The 23,142-nt window shown below is 38.1% G+C and overlaps 1 protein-coding gene and 1 long non-coding RNA gene across 2 annotated transcripts in view; one reads left to right on the top strand and one right to left on the bottom strand.

Moving 5' to 3' along the window:
• The window catches only part of KCND2 (potassium voltage-gated channel subfamily D member 2), a 530,951-nt gene that overhangs the window by 22,412 nt on the left and 485,397 nt on the right, over window positions 1-23,142 (bottom strand). The window lies entirely within an intron of this gene.
• LOC123479214 (uncharacterized) overlaps window positions 4,115-23,142 on the top strand; it is a 42,715-nt gene continuing 23,687 nt past the window's right edge. The window contains exons 1-2 of the long non-coding RNA XR_006654751.2: window positions 4,115-4,380; window positions 19,515-19,589. This is a non-coding gene — a long non-coding RNA (uncharacterized lncRNA). The remainder of the gene's footprint in view (window positions 4,381-19,514; window positions 19,590-23,142) is intronic.

Below are 23,142 nucleotides of genomic sequence, written 5' to 3'. Positions count from 1 at the left end.
GGCTTGAAAACTTTCTGCTGTAGAGATACGGCAGTAGGATTGGAAGATCTTTTTTTATGTAATGCTGTGTGCGCATGAATCAATTTCTGTGTTCACCACAGTTCACACTGAGTGCCCAGCCCTATTTTAGAAACATCTTTCCCTTTGCCCTGGTTATTCAGCAGGCCCTGGAGAAGTCTAAAACACACATATACCCCTGGATGTGCACACATATACCCCTGGATGTGCACACATATAAGCAGTTTTCCAAAAGCTTTTAAAATTTATTTTAATATCTGTCAATCAGGATCTAGAAAATGTTTCTCAAAAGAGAAAGTAAATTAAACTCAACTATTTGTTATGGTCAGAGGAGATAAGCACTGATTCTACGTAATTAAAATAAGCTTTTAAAAATACAAATATGTAAAATAAAATAGCTATATCAATCCGTCAGATATATTCTTTTCTGCCCCTCTCTACGAAGGTGAAGGGACTAGGCAAAGAACATACCTGAAGGACCCATGGACGTGGACAACAGTGTGGGGATTGACTGTGGAAGTGGGGAGCGGGCTGGGTGGAGGGGTGTGAAGGGGGAATATTGGACAATTGTAATAGCATAAACAATAAAACATTAAAAAAAGACATTTAAAAAAATTAGTATTTGTTAACTCTTCTTTGTTGTTTTGTATACTAGGCTCACTATGTCATAGAGTAGACCAGGCCAGCATACTTGTAATCATTAAAATTAAGAGCTTAACTGTTTGGTATAGACCCAAAGCTCAATAAGACATTAAGAAGACAGAAGACTGGTAAGTTCAGGTAGCAAGTGGTGGTGCGCGTGTGCGTAATGAGGGGAGATTTAGGCACTCGGAAGGGCTGCAGCTAAATGAAGGGAGAAAATTAATTCTGAGGGATTTGGTCAGAGGGATTCTGGGCCAACTGAAGGAGCAGGTTTCTCTGGAAAAGCAATTTTTGATGCAGTGCCTGGGGATTCAACTAGAGAAAAAAATCATTGCAGATCCTTTTTGAATGTAAACAGAGATTATAATACAAATAAATGAAGCAGACCATGCACTTGTTATTCAGAAGGGAAAACAATGAATATAATGAAATATTTTGTTTGTTTTGGGATGACATGGTAGAAAGTAAGGATATGAACCAGCTTGCTGAAAGGCAGCAAATTCACAGCCTAGAAGGATCCATGAAGGAAAAAAGGTAACAGATAGTACTTAAGTAAGGGTGGTTTGATGTCATAAAGCTATGCTAATTTGCATCAAATGCAATTATAGTTATTATTTACCTCAACCATCTTTGTTCTGTTACCAAAAATTTCTTCACAATCAAGAAAGCCAAGAGGAGCACTGGAGATGACGGGTCAGCACCACAGGGATTATGGTGGAAAGAGGAAGGGAGAAGAACTTGCTCATTGGTCGAGACATCTTCTCTTATCTTTTTACTCTAGGGTAGCCGGCCAGAGCTTTCTCACCTTAGAGCAAGTTAGGAAGGTCTTTAAGGCTCTGCTGCTGTGAGGCTAAGGCAGAGGCAGAGATGGTGAGAGGGCACCAGGGAAGGGGAAGGGCGGGGTGTTTGAGGCCGTCCAGGCTGTCCTGGGATCGTTGGTAGTGAGACCCTGAGCCCTGGCCTGATTCCCAAGCCCCACCTGCTGCCTCTTCCCACACACCCGCTGTTTCCGTATATGTCGCCCTTTTGGTTTTTCTCCCTGCTCTCCTCCCCTTTTTAAGATTGGGCTGCTGTTGATACTTGTAATACTTTAAGCATATTTTACTAGTTTGAATATGTTGGAGAATCATGGGAAATATACAATGTGATTTGCTTATGTTCTTACGGTGTCCATTTTGTCTATTATCTTCTTAGGAATGACCTTGAGAAATGCAAGCAGGGAATTTTTATCTGTGAAGATGAAACTGGGCATGGAATCTGCTTGGGATGTGGAATATCTCTCTCTCTGGCAAAACCAGCTGCTTTCTTTTGTTTGACAAAGGACCTTTTAACTAGTATTCAAACACTTAGTAAGAAGCAAAATGTCATTATATACCTCAGGTGTCATATCACTCTGAAACTCAGTGGAGGAAAGACTTAGAATAGAAAGCTTTATAATGAGAAGTGACACTGATTTTTACTAAATGATCATTTAATAAAACATTGCCTACGATACTGTCATCTTTTAATGATTACTTCTATCTTAGGCAACTTGTGTGCTGGTTGGTATTTTATTTTTTATATGTCAGATAAACACACACTGCATTTTTTCCTGACTCCTTATTCTTAGATTTATGCCAAGCCCAGCAATATTATATATTCTGTTCCTTCTGGTTTTTTTTCCAGACTTTAATATTATGTCTACCGTCTTCAAAAATCTATTTTCCAAAGAGTTACACTAAAATATTATATGATGTAGTTTGTTTTCATAGAAACATTTAAAAATATTTAAATAAAAATGATTTAAAGGCTGTAGCATCTTTTAAGGTCAAATAAGATAAATATTGAATTCTTAAAAGACAGAAGAAAACAGGAGAGAGGATAGCATAATATAAAAGAATAACTACCAAGAAGTCGTACATAAGAAAAACGAGCAGGCTTGAACGTTGTTTATCGAAGACAAGCTTTCCCCATGCTTCTACTTTCCTCTGCTTTTTCTCAATGTGCCCTCTTTCTCTTATATCACGTATAGAGCAACTCTGGTCTCCTTTTGATCCTTTTCACCCTGGGCACTGTCAAACCTCATGTTTCGTGCTCCCTTTCCTCCTCACATCAGTTAAAAGGTACAATGTGGTACAATGTGTCATTCCATCAAAATGGTAAATGTCAATTTTCATATACTGCCCCTAAGTACTTGGCTATAATTACAATTTTTTAGCATTTGTTAAAAATCATATTGAATGGAGGACCAATTCCTTAGAAGAAATTCCATTGTTTTTTGAGGATTTTAACCTCAAATATTATATCAAAGTTTCATGCAAAGTACTTAATTTCGGACATGCACTTGGTGCTACAAATAAGTAGGATGAACCTTTTTATCTGTCTGTCTGTCATCTATCTATTCATTCATCCATCTTCCTAATTTATCAAGTAATACTGAAATAGGTTGAAAAGTGTGCACAATTAAAAAAATACATTATAAACCCAATTTTATTAATGTTCATTCAATTTTTCCCTCTTTTCATTTCTCCAGAAATCATATGACTAGAGCCTGGCTGTCTTTAGATCTCAAATAGAAAAATATTTCCATGAAGTTTCTCAATAGTGTTTGAACACAGTACTGCTGGCTTCCTGGTCCTATTCATACAATTCCTATTTTCTCTTCTCTTCTTATTTGAAGAATATAAATATATGCTCACTTGGTAAAGTAGAAATGTTACCCAGGGCAAACCTCCCCAGCTCAGTCACGACTTGCTTTTTGTGAAACTATTTCCCATGGACATTGACAGAGGAAACAAAAACCATCATGTATTTTATAAACAATCATGAAAATAGAAAAGATCTTCATATAACAGGGAGGAAATGCTGATTTGAAAATAAACTTCAGTGCTTACTGTAATTCAATCTCTTAGTCTCCCTTTTTCTTTTTTAACAATGAAAAAGTCTTAAATTTCTAGATGTAAGGAATAGAGTGAATAGATCCTGTACAGCTGCACAGAAGTCTAGGAGGCCCCTATCCGTTGTATAGGGCAGGCACTGGTTCAATAAATACTGTCTGTATTTCAACTACTGTATTAGTTTTTTTTCCTGTCCACTCATTCGGTCAACCTTGGCGCCCTGGCAACTGTTGCTCATATGCTGCCAAATGCATTAGTTTATAAAAAAAACTCAACAACTTCATATGGGACATGGACCAGTATTTGAGGATGTACTTGAAAAACAGGTTTCTGCTATGATCTGTCTGAATGTGTCTCTCCCAAATTCACATGTTGAAATCCTAATGCTTGATGTGATGATTTTAGGAGGGGGGGCCTTCGGGTGGTGATCAGGTCATGAGAACAGAGCCCTCACGAATGGGATTAGTGCTCTTATAAAAGAGACCTTACAGAGCTGCCTAGCCCCTTCCGCCATCTGAGGACACAGTGAAGAAGGTCTACTAGCCAGGAAACCAGCACTCACCATCCACCACCGCAAATCTGCTGGCACTTGATCTTGCACTTGTCAACCTCCAGAACTATGAGGAACACATTTCTACTGTTTATGAACTACCAAGTCTGTGGGATTTTGTTACAGCAGCTCAGACTAAGGCTGAGTCCTTAAAAAATTAGATGAAAGTGATGCGGACAATAATGTCCTTCGCTGACTGCGTGTGTGTGTTGTGATTACCGATGCTGCGTTGGAATTTCTCTCCTAGACCTGACTGCTACTCTGAGAGGTCTCAGAGATAATTTCTTCTGACCTGTAAGCTGGATCACTTCTCAATTAATAATTCCATCCCTTAGGGTCTCAGTAACTATGTTATCCATGGGTTTTTTTCTGCTATCAACTTGATATTCTAGAAAGATCATAGATGGGTAGATAATTTTTACAGTAGCTGCAATATTGGCAAATAGCACATGACTTTTTTTGGAGTGTTGCTATATAATGCTTGCTTGTGGTACAGAACTTGTTTGCCAGAGGGGCCCTGGTATTACTTTGATAATAGATTTCTATTGGACATTTAAAAATTAATGTTTGCTTAAAAAGCTGCCTTGATTTTGTCTCTACCTCTCTTGCCTATAGGATCAATCACTATCTTACCTTACTTGTATTGAAAGCTTGAGATATTTTTTTGGATTATATTGAATATATATTTATTTAAAGCATTCAGTATTCTCTCTTGTTTCTTTAAATCTAAGCCAAATTCTGGGCTACTATTTAAAAATTATATTTTTCATTTGTTCACGGCATTAACAATCTTAAATCTACTCAATGAAAGGGGCAGCTATAGGCGCCTCCATGTGAATTATCAGTTCTTAGCCAGTAGCCCATGGACTCTTAAGGAATTCGTTGACAAAATTCAGGTGGGTTAGGGAACTCTATAATAGCTTGATTTCATAGGCGTTTTCCTGAACGTTTTGAGGGCTTTTATTAAATTATCAAAAGTTGTATGGCCCAAATAATGCTAAACCCTTATGGTTTGAATATTTAGGCAGTACATAAATGTCATATATTGTTGGTATAAACATTTTGAACACACAAAGGTGATGCTGTAAAAATGTCAGCATTATTTTACAGCTGCAGAAGTACCAAACATCCACTAGAGGGCATAAAAACCTAAATGAAAGTTTGAGAACAAACCAGGATCACTGGTTTTCACAAACTGAGGGAGTAATTTCCAGTAAAGTACCTGTACTGATTCCTTATCATTGCCTAAACACATTCACTATTTAGGATGTGCTTTGGGCATTTTTCCCCTCTAAAAATAATTGAACAGGGTCAAACCCCACCATTTTATAGATTATCTATTTTCTCTGTTTCTAAAAAGATGCAAAATAATTCTGAAAGCATTTTTTATTTCTTTTCAAAGTAAGTAAATTTCTATAATGTGACATATAACTAAAGCATAATTTTAAACAGGGATCCCTTTAATCAACACCCTTATTGTGAAAATTAGGGGAAATTAAAGGATTTGGTTTGTGTACAGTAAAGGGGAAAAGCTTCAGGGAAAGGACTAAGATGCTTTTATTATATCTACTCACATTTATGCTTTAAGCTCAGTATTAGATTTCAGTAGGGCTTACTGTGTTCCTGTAGCTTGTACCTTTATCAAAAACAAATTATTTTCTATTTCCTGTTTTTCCTGTTGCTTTTTAAAAGCCTACTGTATAATCAAATGAGGCTTTAAAGATTATAAATGCAACATATCATTATAACCTAATGTCCTAACAAAATGTTTTTTACCTAAATTAATAATATCAGTATAAGTGTTTTTAAGTCTCTTTCTAAAAAAATGTGTTCAAAGTGTGCTTTTCAGAGCTTACGTTTGTTACGCTTACTTTATTCTTCATTAAAAAGTTATGAAAACATATGTACAATTGATTATTGTGAGGCATATATTTTTAAAAAACAAAACAAACAAAAACCTTTAAGGGCCTGGCTTGCCCAGCTGTGGGACCCCCGGAAATGCTTTTCTCCTGCTTTGACTTCTGTTCGCTGCCTGGAGCTGTCCTTTCACCCTCACGCGCCTTTCAGAATCTGCCCCTGTCAGTCTCCCGCATCAAAGCCTTCATTGTCTCCCCATCACCTGCAGGAAGAAGCTCCAGCTACTGAGCAAGACACACAGCCCTCAGGACTTGGCCACCCCACCCTCCACTCTCACCACGCATGCTCTATGTTCTCCCTGGAACAAATAGTCTTCTGTTACTGGATGCACTATATCCTTGCATTCCTCTCTGCCTTCTGTATACCACTCTTAATAGACTGTTCCCCTTTGGGTAAGTCCTTTGGGTGAACAAATTTACATTGATAAAGCTCAAGCACCAGTGCTTATTTGGAGAACTTCTTGACTGTTTCAGCTCCATCCAATAAAAGTAATATTCTCCCTCTTCAATGCCTCCAAAGCTACTTGCAACTAATAGAGTACAATTAGTTTCTTACAGGTCTCTTTTCTCCCATTAAACCATGAGGTCCAGGAGGTCAAGGATCATGTAACCATTATAAACCCAAGTCTAGCACAGACCTTGTCTATTGCTGAGCAAATAGTTGAAACTCAATAAATGTTCACTGCTTAAGTAAATCCTCCAGGGAGAGGTTTGATGGTAAACACTAACTATGGGAGGGAGTGAAGGGGACACACACACACTGCTCTTTCTCGTCACTGGACTCCCTTTCCTCTGCAGGCCCAGCACCATCTCATCTGCTCAACTTGTCTAAATTCCGCTTCGGATACTTAGATGAAATGCCCAGAATAACTTAGTTGTACAGTCAATTAATCTTGTTTTTTTTTATACCCAGAGAAATCACTTTTAACCTCCGTGATTTTAAATGAGCAGAAGGGCCGGGAGACATGACACAACACGTTCCGGTTTCTGCCGGTTTTTCATTCTCTCACGTTTACCCAACATGTATGTGGCCAGAATTTCAAACTACAAATCCCCCACATTTAGCCAATTTTGCAATCCTTAAGTGCCAAACAATGTGAATGAATAGAACTCCTGGTTCTCTGACTCATATATTATCCTGGGTCTCTCCATTCCCCTACCATCATCTCACAGAGGCTGCTAACCTTAGATGGTGAGCACTAGCCATTCTCTGAAAATTCCCTCGTTTGGTATCCTTTGTTCTTAACAAGGCCCTTTCTGCTTGTGCTCTGAGAGGACACTGGAGGAGGTATGCTTGCCTTCCACCAGAAGAAAGTTAATCCGTCAAGCCAGTCCAGGTCCCCATGAATGCCTGGTCAACTTGGCTTTGGGCTGATGGCACCAGCTCTGTAGGATGTGTGTTTTGGTTTTGCATCCAAGGGGTCTCATCTTCAACACTGTCAGCTTCTCTCACACTGTGAGCTTTCTTCAGTTACCTGCTGCTGTTGCTTCTATTGCTTCCTGTCCTTTGAAAGGTAACTCTGCTGGAGTTAGTCTGCTGGAGGAAACTCCCCACTGTGTATATCACCCACGGAGCCAAATCCCAATGCCATTTTGAGTCTTGTTCATAAATCAGTTCTCTTATAACCAGTCACCTATTCCACTTGCTGACACTGAGACAGGGATAGTAAGAAGCTACAAAAACTTCTTGGCAAGTGGAACAGGAAACTGAGATAGTTGAACAAACTAGCCAAACAATTTGCAGCCGGATACAGAAGGTCACCTCTCTAGAGATATCTAGGCCTCAGTTGTATTTCAGCTTTAGGCCTAGAAGAGCAGCAGAACCAGGTGTATGAAACCAGGACCAGATGCACTGACTAACGACTACCAACCCCCCAACCCTGGCACTGACCAATCAGTGGAGACCATGACCCTGAACCGGCACACCTGGAAAACTGATGAATATTCTACTGAACCCTCCCCTGTGACCTCCCTAAGATTCCCACCTGCAAGGAAGAGATGAAAGCCTCAAGACAAAAGACCCAGCAGTAAGTGTACTCCCCCTCTGGGGAGCAGCCTGCACCATTTCTTTCTCTCTCTTCTACCCCCATAGCATGCATCTCTTCAACTCTAAGGGTCCCCACAAGACTTGCGATCAGGGGAGCAATGGGCAGCAGCAGCTTGTTCCAGGCTAATCCCCTGAACCTATCCCCAAGATTCTTTTCAGTACGACCTCCCAGGGAGCTAAGGCACCCCAGCCTAGGCTCTTGTTGCTTCTTCTACCCTAGCCTCTTCCTTGTTTCAGTGTCCCCAGCTTTAATAAATACACCCTCATAGTCACTTGGATTCCTGTTGTGAAATCTTTCCTGCACAAAGTCAAGAACCCACACCCTGCCAGCTGGCCCTAGGCAGCCCTGCTTAGGGCCAGGCCCCCTGTTCATTAACAACACCACCCCAATTCATCTTTGTTTACAATCTGTTCAAAGACCCCTGGGTGCCTTCGCCGTGGAAGAAGGAGGAGTTGGTCCCCAGGGTTACACCTGCGGCATCAGACTTCCTGGAGGATTCAGTAAGGCAGCATAAAGCTTGAAGTGGAGATGTTTGTTGTGCAAGTTTTCATTTTGTTCCACCTGAGTTTGCACAGTCCAAAACCTCTTAGCTATTACAGGCCTCATGAAATCTTTAAAATGTCTTAAGAATTTACCTACTTTAGTTTGGACTCTACTTTTAAAATTACTTATGGATTATCCAGTAATGACCTAACATATCTCATTTCTAATTCTGCCCAGGAAGGTCTGATAATTTTGCTACCTGCTGTCAACATTTTTTGCAGAAAAGAATGCACAAAATACTAACTGTACTGGAGATAAGACTTGACTCTCAAATGGGGCAGGAAATTAGGCTCTGTTTTGGCAGTAGCAGTGTCTGACTGCGATGGTGTTGCTGCAAATACAAGTTGTATCCTTCCTGCAGATTTGGAGTCTGGGAAGTCCAAGGTCAAGTTGCTGACAGATTTGGTATATGGTGAGGGCCCACTTCCTAGTTCATACATAGCTATCTTCTCACAGTGTCCTCATATGGTGGCAGAGGGGAGGGACTCTCTGGGGCACAAACCCAATTCATGAGGGCTTCACCCGCACGATCTAATCACCCCCAAAGGTCCCACCTCTTAATACCATCACACTGAATGGTATTAAGATTTAATATAAGAATTTTGGGAGGGGACACAAACACTTGGTGTATAGCATGATCTAATGGCAATCCAGCTGGTGGACTGTAATGCCTCACGACCACCCCAGGCAGGGCCTGGGCTCCTGCTCTGAGGTGGAGGTGAGGATCAGGTTGGAACTCACACCACAGAGCAGTTTCAAGCCAAATGGCCAGGTTCCACGCCTGCCTTCTTCCTTCCTCATCTATGCATCACTCTGCCCAGTCACTGAATAGGGACTGCTTTCCAGCTAAAAACCCCAAAATTCTTTAAGCATAAATAATTTAATATATTTTTGCTTCATGTAAATAGTCACAGTTGTTTAAATATAAGAGGAAGGGAGTTCAGAGAAGCTGTGATTTAACTTTGCAAAGACAGCCAGGCATTTCCTCTAAATTTCTAGTCTTCAATTAACCTAGAAAGTTTCTATATCCTTAAACAAACTTTGTTTTTGATGAAAATCCAAGGGACTATATTTACATTGGAGATAGTTTTAGAGAATGAGTCTATTCCAATCAGTGTGAGACAGAGTTATTTCCTAAAACTAAATGAAAATAATATATGCATTTTGTGTTTAGATTCATTTTCTTCCTCTTAGGAGATTAAAGCATTGATTGAATGGTCATTCTTTCTATTACCTATGTCATTTAGGGTATATCCTGGATAAACAAATGAAGAAGGTCTTAAATAAATTCATGTCTTTATAGTTTTAACTGGTCAGATTCCTACATGAAAATGTTCCTGTGGTGCATTCTGATCATATCTGGTTAAAATAACAACAACACAAAGCACAATAATAAAAATGAAACAAAAAAAGTACATCTGCTTAACATAAACCAACTAAAAGAACCTTGTATTAAAAAAAAAAAACTATTTTCCTGAAGTTTCACTTTAAGGAAAAAGTATAAACAAATTATGCAGAAACAAGTTGAAACTAGAAAATTGGAATTTTTAAAAAGTTCTGGAATATATATCCTACATTCTAAGCACATTAAATCCATAATTTACATCTCTTTGTATGTTCCTATCTACACGGAAATTTTCTGGAAATGAGAAAAGATTATAAGCATAATACCTTACTTTTAGAATAGTATTGCTTGCATTTAGAGTCTAAGCAGAAGCACAGAAGCCCCCTCAAGTATTTAGCACAGAATGGACTTAATGAGGGGAATGAAGGGGTTGAGCAATGGAGTTGCTGAGACCCAAACACAAGACACATCTGAAGATAAGCCAGGAGGTAGCAGCCAGAAGCCACTACCACAGTGACGATGGAGGGACACACGGGGAGAGTTTGCTGAGTCTAAGGATCCTTATTAGGCCTTTACAGAGGGAACTAGAGGCACCAAGGAAGGTCAGCGGCTATCTTAGAAGATGCAAAGAAGGAGGACAAATGCCCTGACTCTTCTCCTGCCCCCTTCCAATCTCCTGTCAATGCTCCCATTGGCCAAACTGCAAGCAAATCAGATAATAAGTCAGCATGGCAAATGCCGTGCTTGGTAGCTATTAAGAGGCATAATTGAACTGGAGCTTGGGGCTTTTCCCTCAAAGCTGTGCTCTGCCCACCATGGCTCGTGGCTAAGGTCCATTCCAGTTCCAAGATGCAGAGCTGTGGTTTTGTTGATTGACTTTAGCCCTCCCCTAAAAACAACAAATTACTTTTGCCAGAATTAGAATCCTGGTAGTGAGATGGACAGGACCTTAGGATGCAGCGCCCTGCATCATGTTATTCTGTGTTTTTAGACATCACAGGCATATCTGCCTTCCTGCCTTAAGTATTAAAGGAAAATTGAGCCTTCTAGTGGTGGGTTCCAGGTTTTTCAGACTTTGTCAAAGTACATCAATCTGTTGTAAATTGAGAATAAGCTAAAGAAACAAAACATCTGTTTTGACAGAGTAAGGGGAAAAAGTGCCAAACATGAAGCCACCTGATAAAGACGCCTATTTAGATCTGATAATTGTAAAATGTTCAACTTTTATGAATGGGCACAATCTGTGTAGCAATAAACGCTGGCCCCTGGGGCTTCAGGCCTGTGGTGATGAAGTGTGGGCAAGGAGCTCTTAATTACAGTGAATCATTTCAGAGTTGTATCCTTCAACAGATCGTTGGGGATGCCATTATTAGTAAATTAAAGCATATTTTAAGGGCAGGTAAATATATGTAAAACCAAGTAGTCTTTAAAAATGAATATAGTTCCACTTCTGTGAAATACGGCATTGGAATCTTGATAGGAATTGCACTGAATCTATAGATTGCTTTGGGCACTATGGACATTGGAATGATGTTAATTCTTCCTGTCCGTGAACATGATATGTGCTTCCACTTATTTGTATCTTCTTCAGTTTCTTTCTTCAGTGTCTTAGAATTTTCCATGTACAGGTCTTTTACATCCTTGGTTAGGTTTATTCCTAGGTATTTTAATTCTTTTTGAAGCAATTGTCAATGGGATTGGTTTCTTAATTTCCCTCTTAGTTCGTTGTTGGCATGTAAAATTGCAACTGATTTCTGGATGTTAATTTTGTATCCTGCTACTTTCCTAAATTCATTGATCAGTTCTGGAACTTTCTTGGTCAAATCTTTGGGGTTCTCTATGTACAGTATCATGTCACCTGCAAATAGTGAGAGTATTGTTGGGAACTGCCCTGCCTGGTTTCAGAGGCTGTAATCCCCCATGATTAAGGCTGAGTCAGAGTTGGGACCATAAGCCACTAAGGAGACAAAGCTTGTCTCCCTGGCAGGTGTTCCACCTTTGCCCGCTTCACCTTGCTTGGCCCTGAGCTTGGCCAGTTAGCCAATGATGGGTAAGAATCCTCAAGGGAGGATCAACCTAAGACAGGCATGGTCACAGAAGAGGCCCGCAGGGAAGGACTCGGGGGGCTGTGGAAAAAGGGGGTGATGGACCCTCGCCCCTCGGCTTTGAAATAGCCTGAGTCTTCATTCTGTCTGCAAGAAGTTTCCTAATCTCTTGGCTGCCTTACTTCCCTTGCCTGACTTAAGCCTGAAGCAATAACAGAGGGCAGTGCAGTCCTGTGCTGGGAGGGGCGGATTCCCTGGGGAATCAGGCCTAAGAAAAATACATACATTCCTGTGAAACCTACTTAATTTGTACCCTCAGTTTAAAAGATAAGGGTCCAGACCTGAGATGAGTCTGGCGCCTAAAGTTTTATGGCCCTCTAACTAATTGGCTGTAACTCAGAATAAGCCCTCAAAGTTCTCTGTAAATCTTGTATTATTTAACCCTTACTGGCTGACAGTGATTGATGAGCTTTATCTGTATTCCTATGCGAATGAACCTAATAAAAGCCCCTGGAGAGAAAGGCTCTAGGCCTTTCTCCTTTGAGAGAAACAGCCACCTTTCCTCCCCAAGCAGATCATGTCTTGGTAGGCTTTTTCTTCATCCGTGGTGAACCCGGGGGGCTGCGTTAAAGCCCCCCGACAGAGTATTTCTTCTTCCTTTCCAATTTGGATGCATTTTATTTCTTCTTCCTGTCTGATTGCTATGGCTAGAACTTCCAGTACTATGTTGAATAAGAGAAGTGAAAGTGCATATCCCTGTCGTGTTCCCTAAGCTTGTAGTTTTTGCCCATTGAATATGATGCTGGAGTGTGTGTGTCATATATGGCCTTTATTATGTTTAGGTGTGTTTCCTCTATTCCCACTTTGCTGAGAGTTTTAATCATAATCAGGTGCTGGAATATATCAAGTACTTTTCTGTATCTATTGATATGATCATGTGGTTTTTACCCTTCATTTTGTTTATTTTGTGAATCACATGTATTGATTTGTGAGTGTTGTACCAACCTTGATTTCCTGGAATAAATCCCACTTGATCATGGAGTATGATCTTTGCTAATATTTTGTTGAGGATTTTAGCATCTATGTTCATCACAGATACTGGCCTATAATTTTCTTTCATTGTAGTGTTTTTACCTGGTTTTGGAATTAGGATAATGCTGGCCTTGCAAAATGAGTTTGGGAGCCTTCCTTTTTCTTGAATTTTATGAAATAGTTTGAGAAGGAGAGGTGTTTTAGTTCCTCTCAGAATGTTTGGTAAAATTTACCTGTGAAGCCATCCAGTCCAGGGCTTTTGTTTGATGGGAGTTTTTATTTATCACTGCTTCAATTTCAGGAGATGTAATTTGTCTATTCATACTCTCCAATTCTTCCTGATTTGGTATTGGAAGGTTGTATGTTTCTAGGAATGTATCCATTTCATCCAGGTTGTCCTGTTGCCTGGCATATACTTGTTCATAATATTTTCTTACAAATCTTTGTATTTTTTTGGTGTCAGTTGTTATTTCTCCTCTATCATTTCTGATTTTATTTTTTGGGGTCCTCTTTTCTTCTTGATGAATCCGGTTAAAGGTTTGTCAATCTTGTTTATTTTTTCAAAGAACTAACTCTTGGATTCACTGATATTTTGTATCATTTTTTAAGACTCTATTTTATTTATTTCTGCTCCGATCTTTACTATTTCCTTCCTTCTACTCACTTTGGGATTTGTTTGATGTTCTTGTTCAAGTTCCTTTAAGTGTGAAATTAGATTGTTTATTTGAGTGTTTACTTATTTTTTTGAGATAGGCCTGTAATGCTATGAATTTCTCTCTTAGGATCGCTTTCCCAGTGTACCACAGATTTTGGATTGTTGTGTCCTCATTTTCATTTGTTTCAAGGTATCTTTTGATTTCTTCCTTGATCTCATTATTCTCCCATTCATTGTTTAATAACATGTTATTTAGCTTCCATGTCTTTGTGAGTTTTTCAGTGTTCTTCTTGTGATTGATTTCTAGTTTCATAGCATTGTATTCAGAAAAGATACTTGATATGATTTCAGTCATTCTAAATTTATTGAGGCCTGTGTTGTGTTATAACATGTGGTCTATTCTAGAACATGTTCCACGTGCACTTGAAAAGTATGCATATTCTGTTGCTTTGGGGTGAAATGCTCTGAAGATATTGATTAAATCCATTTGATCTAGTGTGTCATTTAAGGCCGCTGTATCCTTGTTGATTTTCTGCCTGGAAGATCTGTCCACTGAAGTCAATGGGGTGTTAAAATCCCCAACTATGTCTATATTTCTGTAGGTCTCTCTCTTTATGTGCATCAAGATTTGCTTTACATGTTTAGGTGCTCCTATGTTTGGCGCATAAATGTTTACTAGGGTTATATCCTCATGTTGGATTGTTCCTGTTATCATTATGTAGTGTCCTTCTTTGTCTCTCACTATTGCTTAATTTACATGGAACCACAAAAGGCCCTGCATAACAACAGTAACCCTGAGAATGAACAAATTGGGAGGAGTCACGCTACTTAATATCAAACTATACTATAAAGCCATAGTAATCAAAACAGCATGGTACTGGCCTAAAAAACAGACACACGGATTGACGGAACAGAATACAGAGCTCAGAATAAACCCACAACTTTATAGTCAATTAATATTCAACAAAAGAAGCAAGCATATACAATGGGCTAAAAATAGTTTACTCAATAAATGATGTTGGGACATTGGACAGATTTGTGCAGAAAAATGAAACTAGACCACCTTCTCACGCCACACACAAGAATATATTCAAAATGGATTGAAGACTTAAATGTTAGACTCGAAACCATAAAAATCCTGGAAGAAAACATAGGCAGTAATATCTCAGACATTGCTTGTAGCAATTTATTATTGGATACATTTCCAAGGTAAGAAAAATGAAAGAAAAAATACACAAATGAGACTATACTAAACTAAAACATTTTTGCACAGCTAAGGAAACCATCAATGAAATAAAAACACAACCCCAGAATGGAAGAACATATTTGCTGATATATCTGATAAGGGGTTAATATCCAAAATTAACAAAGTATCTACAAAACTCAAAACCAAAAACAAAACAAACAAACCAAAAACCAAAAGTAACCCAATTAAAAAATGGACAAAGGACCTGAATAGACACTTCTTCAAAGAGGATGTACAGATATCCAGTAGACCTATGAAAAGATACTCACTAAATGTCGGAGAGATGCAAATTAAAACCACAATGAGATATCACCTCACATTTGTCAGAATGGCCATCATCAATAAATCAATAAACCACAAATGCTGGTGAGGATGTGGAGAAAGGGGAACCCTTTTGCACTGTTGGTGGGAATGCAGACTGGTGTAGCCACTGTGGAAAGAAGTGTGGAGACATCTCAAAAATTAAAAATGGATCTGCCTTTTGACCCAGCAATCCCAGTTCTGTGAATATATCCAAAGGAACCCAAAACACTAATTGGAAAGAACATAAGCACCCCTACATTCATTGCAGTGTCATTTACAGTCACCAAGATCTGGAAGCAGCCCAAGTGTCCGTCAGTAGATGAGTGGATAAAACAACTATGGGATATTTACTCAATGGAATACTACTCGGCTGTAAAAAAGAAGAAAATTTTACCCTTTGCAACAGAATGGATGGGCCTGGAGAACATTATGATAAGTGAAATAAGCCAGGCAGAGAAAGACAGATACCATATGATTTCACTCACATGTGGAATCTAATGAGCAAACTGAACTAACAAGCTGAACAAAAACAGACTCATAGATGGAGAGCAGATGACAGCTAGTGGCAGAGGAGGTTAGGGGGTGGTGCGATTGAGCATAAAGGGAAAAGGACTCATGGACATGGACAACAGTGTAGTGATTGCTGGGGTAGAGGTGTATAAGTAGGATAAATGGTAATGGAAAAAAAAACAATAAAGATTAAATAAAAAATGAATATAGTTCCATTTGTAGTTCAGTTTCTCATGAACCTTTTTGTTGATGGAGTTTTTGCTTTTGCTGTTAATTTTTTAATTATATCAATGAAAGTCTAGTGGAATATGTCAATGCCTGGCTGTTAGTTATGAATTAAAAAAAGAAAAATTAAAAAAGAAAGATATTCATATATATAAAGGAGATTATGAGATTGTGGATGAGAGTTTGGAAAACAAAATGAAAATATACAATATGTGCTTTAAATTCAAAACAAGAATGAAAATAGTGGTTCCATTATGGATGTCATTACTATTGATAGCTAGAATACTTTTTTAAGATCTGTTTGACAACTTGATGTTTCTACACTAATGAAGGTTTATGAAAATGGTTTATTTACACTTGCAGGGAAAAGCCTTCACAACATAGTGCTTTAACCTCTGAGGAACAGTCACTATGTGATCCAGGATGATAGATTTTCATTATGAAAAAAACAGGCCTAAACTCAAAATAGCAGAAATAACATTCCTTGAAATATTCTTTGAAACATTTGCTAGTGGTTTTATAAATATGAATAAAATTGTCTGTTAGATAAAAGCACTTAAAGTAGCAAAGTTCCACCTACAAAAGAAGAAAAAGAAGTCAAAGCAATGATGAAGTGAAAAGCAAATGTTTCTCTTAAATATATTTTCCTTCTTTTCCCTCTTCCTTTCTTCCTTCCTCAAAAATTTATGATTCCTACGGTAAGTAGGGTTGATACCAATAATAAGTTTAACATTTGGTTCCTCCCTCCCCAAAAGATCTCACAATTAAGGAAGTTGGAACTGTAAACAAATAATTAAAATCTCATTATCTTAGGATTCTAAACATCTATATATACATATTTTCTCCCATCTCCAAGATGCCTAAGGTTATTGTTTGCATTATGACTTACCTGATCTAACTTCTACTGGAAACAATTGTTAATTATGTCCTTTACACCTCTGCTATTCACACAAAAGACAGACGCCTAGTGGCTTATTCTCCTCAAGCCTAAAAGAATGGCTTTACTCATTCTCAGTTGTTTCTGAATTATTTTAAAATGAAATGTAAAAAAATAAAAAAAATAAAGACATGTAAATAAAGCCATTATGTTACCCACGTGGTTCCTAATATACTCATTTAGAGCAATACCCTTTTGTAAAGGGCAAAATAGTAAGTATTTTAGACTTTGCAGGACATACGGCTTCTGTTACAAGTACTCAGCCTTGCTGTTGCAGTGCCGAAATGGACCTGGGTAATCCACTAATGAATGAAAGGGGCTATAATCCAATACAAATATCAGTATCCATAAATAAGTAAACTATTTTAATGGACACTGAAATCTGAATTTCATAGAATTTGATATGTCAAGAAATATTCTCCTTCTTTTGATTGTTTTCTAACCACTTAAACATGTAAATACTCTTTAAAGATTGCAAACAGCATACCGACAGGAAATGGGCTGTATTTAACTTGCATGTTGTAATTCGCCAACCCCTGATTTAGACAGATCTTCTTTGTATAAAATCAACTCACTAAAACACTTTTGGTAAGTGTTTTCCTGTAGAAGAGTTTGAAATCATGCAACAAAACATTATCTCAATATTACTACACATATTTTTTCAAACACTTTGTAATTCTTGACTTTAGGAAATGTAACTTTTGGGGAAGAGAGTAGAACAGCCTCTGTATCCCGACTCATCTGCCCCTTTCCTGCTGCTGTCCATCACTGGATGCCTGCAGTCATTGTGTGTACAGCAGATGAAAGGAGAATGAGCGGATCGCCCTGTTTGCTGTCTACTGTTTATGTAACATTGGTACAGGGTCCAAGGAAGGACATACTATGTTCCAAACACTGTGCTCATTGTGTGAAAGCAAAGTTAAAAGCAGCAGTCCTTGCTCTTAGTGATGTCCTGTAGGGAGAGAGGCAACATAGGAAATAACAGTTCGTGTAGTAACTGCTATGATAGAAACGATTCTGGGATTCCTTGAGAGTTAAGGGTACTTGGGAAGTACTTCCACAAAGAAGTTAGACTTGAACTGAATCTAATAGAATAAAAAGGAGTTAGCCAAGCAAAAAAAGAGAAAGGATGTGTTGTGAAGAGACTAGCAGGCAACTCCTAGCAGCAGCCATGGTCTTGTGGGTAGGTGGAGTCAGTCTCTTTTGCGATGAGACTGGGAAGACCTCCTGCCAACTCCGTGTCTCTCTTGCTCTTCGAATCGCTAAATTCCACAATTAGAGACCTATCTAAGAATTCTTGTCTTTGCTAAAATACAACTCTTCTGAGAGTAGTAACACATTAAGCCTTTGAACTCATGTATATTACTTTGGGATTGAATTTATATATCAAATTGTTTCTTGCAGGTAGGTTTTAATGGGGAAGAGTTGGAGAAGAGTCACAGAGGGAAAAGGGCCCAGGAATGAAGCCTGTAGCACTGAAATTCAAACTTGGAGTGTTGAAAAATTTTACCCAGGGCTGGTTGCGCATAGAAAAAGCTTTTTTTCCCCCCATGAACTGACTTTTAAAAGAGTATTTGTTTGTCTAGTAAGAGTGAATGGAACCAACCATTATGCCTTAGAGAACCTGTATTGATCTTTGCAGTCAAACCACTAAATAGAAGTTGACTGCTACACAATGGAGGATTAATTCTCCTTCCACACAAGCCTGCAGCAAGCATGTCGATATACATTTCTGAAACCTCCTTCTGTGCAGGGAAGGAGTAAGAACCCAATGAACAAATTAATGTAGGGAAGTCAAAAGGGGAATGTGGCCGTCATGTTTTGTTTTTCTTACATTGAATTTATTAAATAAAATCAGAAAGAACAAGTTTTTATGTAGCTTCCTAACTTTGTGTTTTTTGATTTATTGTTTATGTATAGTGTAATGTTAATTATTTTATATTTTAGAAGAAATAAAATGTGAAAAAAAGTTTTGTTTTTTTCTTTTAGTGAGACTTTCTTATTGAAACATCCCCCAAATTATAAAAGATTTAAAATAAGAGTGGGTTTAGTAATTATGAGCTCTTGCTAGCCTAAAAATATAATATTAAGTGGGATTTTGCTTAAGCTTACTAAGTGAATGGAAAAATAAGAAGATTCTCCTTGCAAATTATTTGTGAGTGGACTCAAGTTTCACCTTAAAAACAGTAGTTATTTTAAAACTAGACTACAATAGACTAGGGTTATAAGTTTAACCCCCTAATAATTAATTAATGATAATAGTCAAACAAGTCTACAATTGACTTTCATGAAAGACTGCAAGTAGGGAACTTACAGAGAGAGTAATATGTTGGATTTAATATAAAGTCAGACAATGTTTTGGCTTCTATGAAGTGTTGTCATGATGTACCCAACTGCAATATGTCCCCATTTAAGGAAAGAGCTTGTGTGACTGTATTGGTATGTGTTAAGCTCTATGATCTTCCTCATGACATGTGTGATGTATTGTTTCAACTCCCTCACATTTTTTTCTACTAAAAAATAGTAATCCATCTATAATTATAATTCTAGAGTCCTAACATAATTGACTTTGAGAATAATTTTAATCAGTTCGTTTATCTGTTTTTTGTATCTTTGTATATAGAATACCTACCCTTCACAATGTACAGTCTTCTTCTGAGAGCGGGAGCATCTCACTATTTGGGAGCAATGGATTAAGGTAAGAAGGGCAGCCAGTAGTTAAGGGTTATTAACTGATGGCAAAAAGTAAGTGTAGCAATGTTTTTTATTCTTTCATAAATAGTATATGTAAAGTCCAAGGAGTTTTAGAGGAGCAGAACCAACTTTGAACAATTTCTTACTTTACCTGGCTGGTTTCTTTCTTCTTTTTTTCCCCCTTAAAACTAATCTTGACATCTTTAAAACAAAAGAAAACAAACTTTGGAACACCAGAGACAACCTTATTTTACACATCTTGCCAGTCCCTGCCACGGGCAAGCAGAGATGTAAGTCATCCACAAGAACCCCCTCTCCCAGCCCAGAGCCTCCTTAATCAGTCAAGTCTGACCAGTAACGGCAGGGCTGCCTACCTCTAAGGCCCCAGAAGTGAATGACATGGAAAGGCAGAGAAATGAGGGAGGGGTATATCTGGCGTATTTGGTCTGCACTGTCTTCAGGCTCAGATTTCTGGTGTACCAATATGTCTTCACATCAAGAGCTATTTAATATTTCCAAAAAGTTTTTTTCTGGTTTAATTTATATACAATTCTGTTGAAAAGTGTATATGGATCCTCATCTCTAATAACAAATGGGTACTTGTTGTAAAATCAAAACAAGACAAGAAGGATGTCTCAATTCCCAAAGACTCGGATAGGCTATTGCAATGAGATTTTCCATTTTTATGTTCTATTTCATTATGCCATAGTGCCCCTCCCCCCACCACGAGGGAAGGTAAATGCCAAAATATTAAAAGTGAGCAGACAGGATGATACAGAAAGAACAGACAAGATGTATCTGAATGGTGTTAAATTCTTATGACTACAAATTAATATACAGTTCTGGGGCCAAGAGTTCAAAGATAAGAAATAACAACTGGTAAACTACATCAACATGATTAGTTGTTTCTGTGGATAGTTATTTATAAGCATAATGTTGGCTCATTCTGTGTTGTGATACAAACAGATATATGAATTATAGCTGAACACTGCTTATATGTTAATTGTGTTGTATTCTGTAACCAACACATTTTTACTTACATAATCAGATAAAAACAGTAATTTATTTTCTTTGTCAGGACCCCTTATCATGTAAAGGAAGCTTTATCTGATCAACTTTAGCTGGTAAATTAAAATTCTGAATGATTGAACATATTAGTACCATTCTCAACAAAGGCATGCAGGAAGGAAATGACTTTTTTTTTTTTTTAAGAAAACAAGTGAACTTGTTTTTGAGAAGCTGAAGGACTGTAGGACTGAGAATTGTACATCAAATGTTTGATTTTCTTGTATGCCTATTAGTGTTAGAGATTAAATAACAATCGATGTGCTCAAGAAAGCATTGTAACAGATGTACTACCCTTCAGATATGAGCAAAAACCTTTTCTTTATTTTACAGTTCTCTTGGAATAAGCTATTGTACAGAGGAAGATTCTTGCTATCAAGCCAACATTATCACTGGGCTTTTAAATATTTGATATGTCTGAATTTGCTTGTGATATTTCAGAAAATTAAACCAAACCAAAGCAAGAGTAGTATGTCACTGCAATCCAGAACTTCTGAAGTCTTTCCCCTCACGTTTAAGACTGCGCAGTTCATGTGACTTAAGAACATTCCAGTGAAAACTCCCAATGACAAGGAGGTCTGCAAACCCAGTTGGAACTTTAGTTTATTTCAGGAAAAATCTGATGCAACTAAGTTCATCTTAACAAGAGGTGACAGGATTGTTTGAATGAATTAGAGTTTTACTTGGAGGCACTTGTCACTATCCCTGTCCTTGGATGGCTCATTTGCCCAGATTTTGTGACTTGAATGGATTTTGCCAAAGAAAAACAAAAACAAAAAACAGAAGAACTTAGATTATCAAACACTAGTGTATCATGCCCCTTGTTACTGTTTCTCAGTTGATGGCATTTTATCTGAAACAATATGATTGTGAATTATTTTATTTTAATCATGGCAAGACATGGAGTCAGAACAGGTGTGGTAAAGTTCGACTCCATTTCTCACCAGCCCTGTGACAATGACAGAATAACCTCTCTGAGACCATTTCTTAATTTTTACAATGTAGGATCAGCATATTCACTGTTTCCACTTCCCAGTCTGAGATGGAGATTACTACTCCAGACTGTCTTACTCAGGTGGACTCTTGCTGTTGGCGATGATTTTGTACATAGAGGCAGTACAAGCTTTTGAGGTCTTTCCCTTATAAAGGGCCGAGTTCCTGTGATTCTGGAAAGTTTTAGTTGATCTTGGCTAAACAATAAATAACACTTATTGGATACTATGCTATGAATTATATGGAAAACACATTATAATAACCCCCTAACTCCACAGTGAGGTAGGTACTATTACTACCCTACCTTACAGATAAGGGAAAGAAGTGTTAGAGGGGCAAACTGCCCAAAAAGACAATCACAGGAGATGGGGGAAAGGCTAGGTGGGCCTGACTGCACTCATAGCCCTTTGACCCTATGTACAAATGATGCCATGCAGACAGAGGTACCCTACTGTTAACGGCGGAGCCGAAATCTGAACCCAGGCATTCTGGAGCTTTCAGATGAAATAAAAGTCTTTCCAGAAGCAAACAGATAGATCTTGAATCTGTTTGTGAAATTTGGATCAGCCATCACTTCAGGAACTTATATCTGTATGTTGTTTGTTTAGAGAGAGGGGAAGTGAGGGGAGAGATGGAGAGAAACACTGATGTGAGAGAGAAACATTGATCATAGATGATACCCCAACTGGGGACTAAACCTGCAACCTAGGCATGTGTCCTGATCTGGAATTGAACCCATGATCTTTTGGTTTGCGGGATGACACCCAACCAACTGAACCACACCAGCCAGGGTTGTAGCTGGTTTTTGAAGTTCCAATTTAAAATTACTATTTCTTTTAGTTTTCTTCTGTTTTAAAATAAAATGAAATTCATATCCTTAGGTGGAACTGTTTTATACTTTTCATTATGGACTTCTGTTTGCTGTCCCTATCTAATATGCTTTTGTTCATTTCTATGCTTCTTAGACTGCAAAGCTAAGTTAAAAAATATATTTCAGAAATCCAAAATTCAGAAGAAAACCAAAAAACTGAAGGTTTAAATAATTAAATGGGCTCCACAGATACAAGTACAAATTAGATCTATCTTATCAAAATAGAAATAGCTTCCTTATCTCAGTCCTGTTAGGATCCAAGTTGACAAAGAGGAGAGCAAGAAGCATCAGCTGAGCCTGATCAAATCAACTTCTAAATTGAGCATAGCATAAATACTCAGTTTTTAAAACTCTCCTTAACATTATTTAGAGTCTTTTTCCACAATAAGCTCTTCTACTGTCTACTTAACTTCTGTATTTTTTTTAATTTCTAAAAAAATTTTTATTGTTATTCAATTACAGTTGTATGCCTTTTCTCCCCATCCCTCCACCTCACCCCAGCTGAACCCACCTCCCTCCCCCACCTCCACCCTCCCCCTTGGTTTTATCCATGTGTCCTTTATAGTAGTTCCTGTAATCCCCTCTTCCCACTGTCCCCGCCCCACTCCCCCCTGGCTATTGTTAGATT

The sequence above is a fragment of the Desmodus rotundus genome, chromosome 6 (genome assembly GCF_022682495.2).
Source record: "Desmodus rotundus isolate HL8 chromosome 6, HLdesRot8A.1, whole genome shotgun sequence".
Taxonomy (NCBI): domain Eukaryota; kingdom Metazoa; phylum Chordata; class Mammalia; order Chiroptera; family Phyllostomidae; genus Desmodus; species Desmodus rotundus.
Note: the sequence above shows the minus strand (reverse complement) of the source record. Positions and strands in the feature narration are given on the sequence as shown.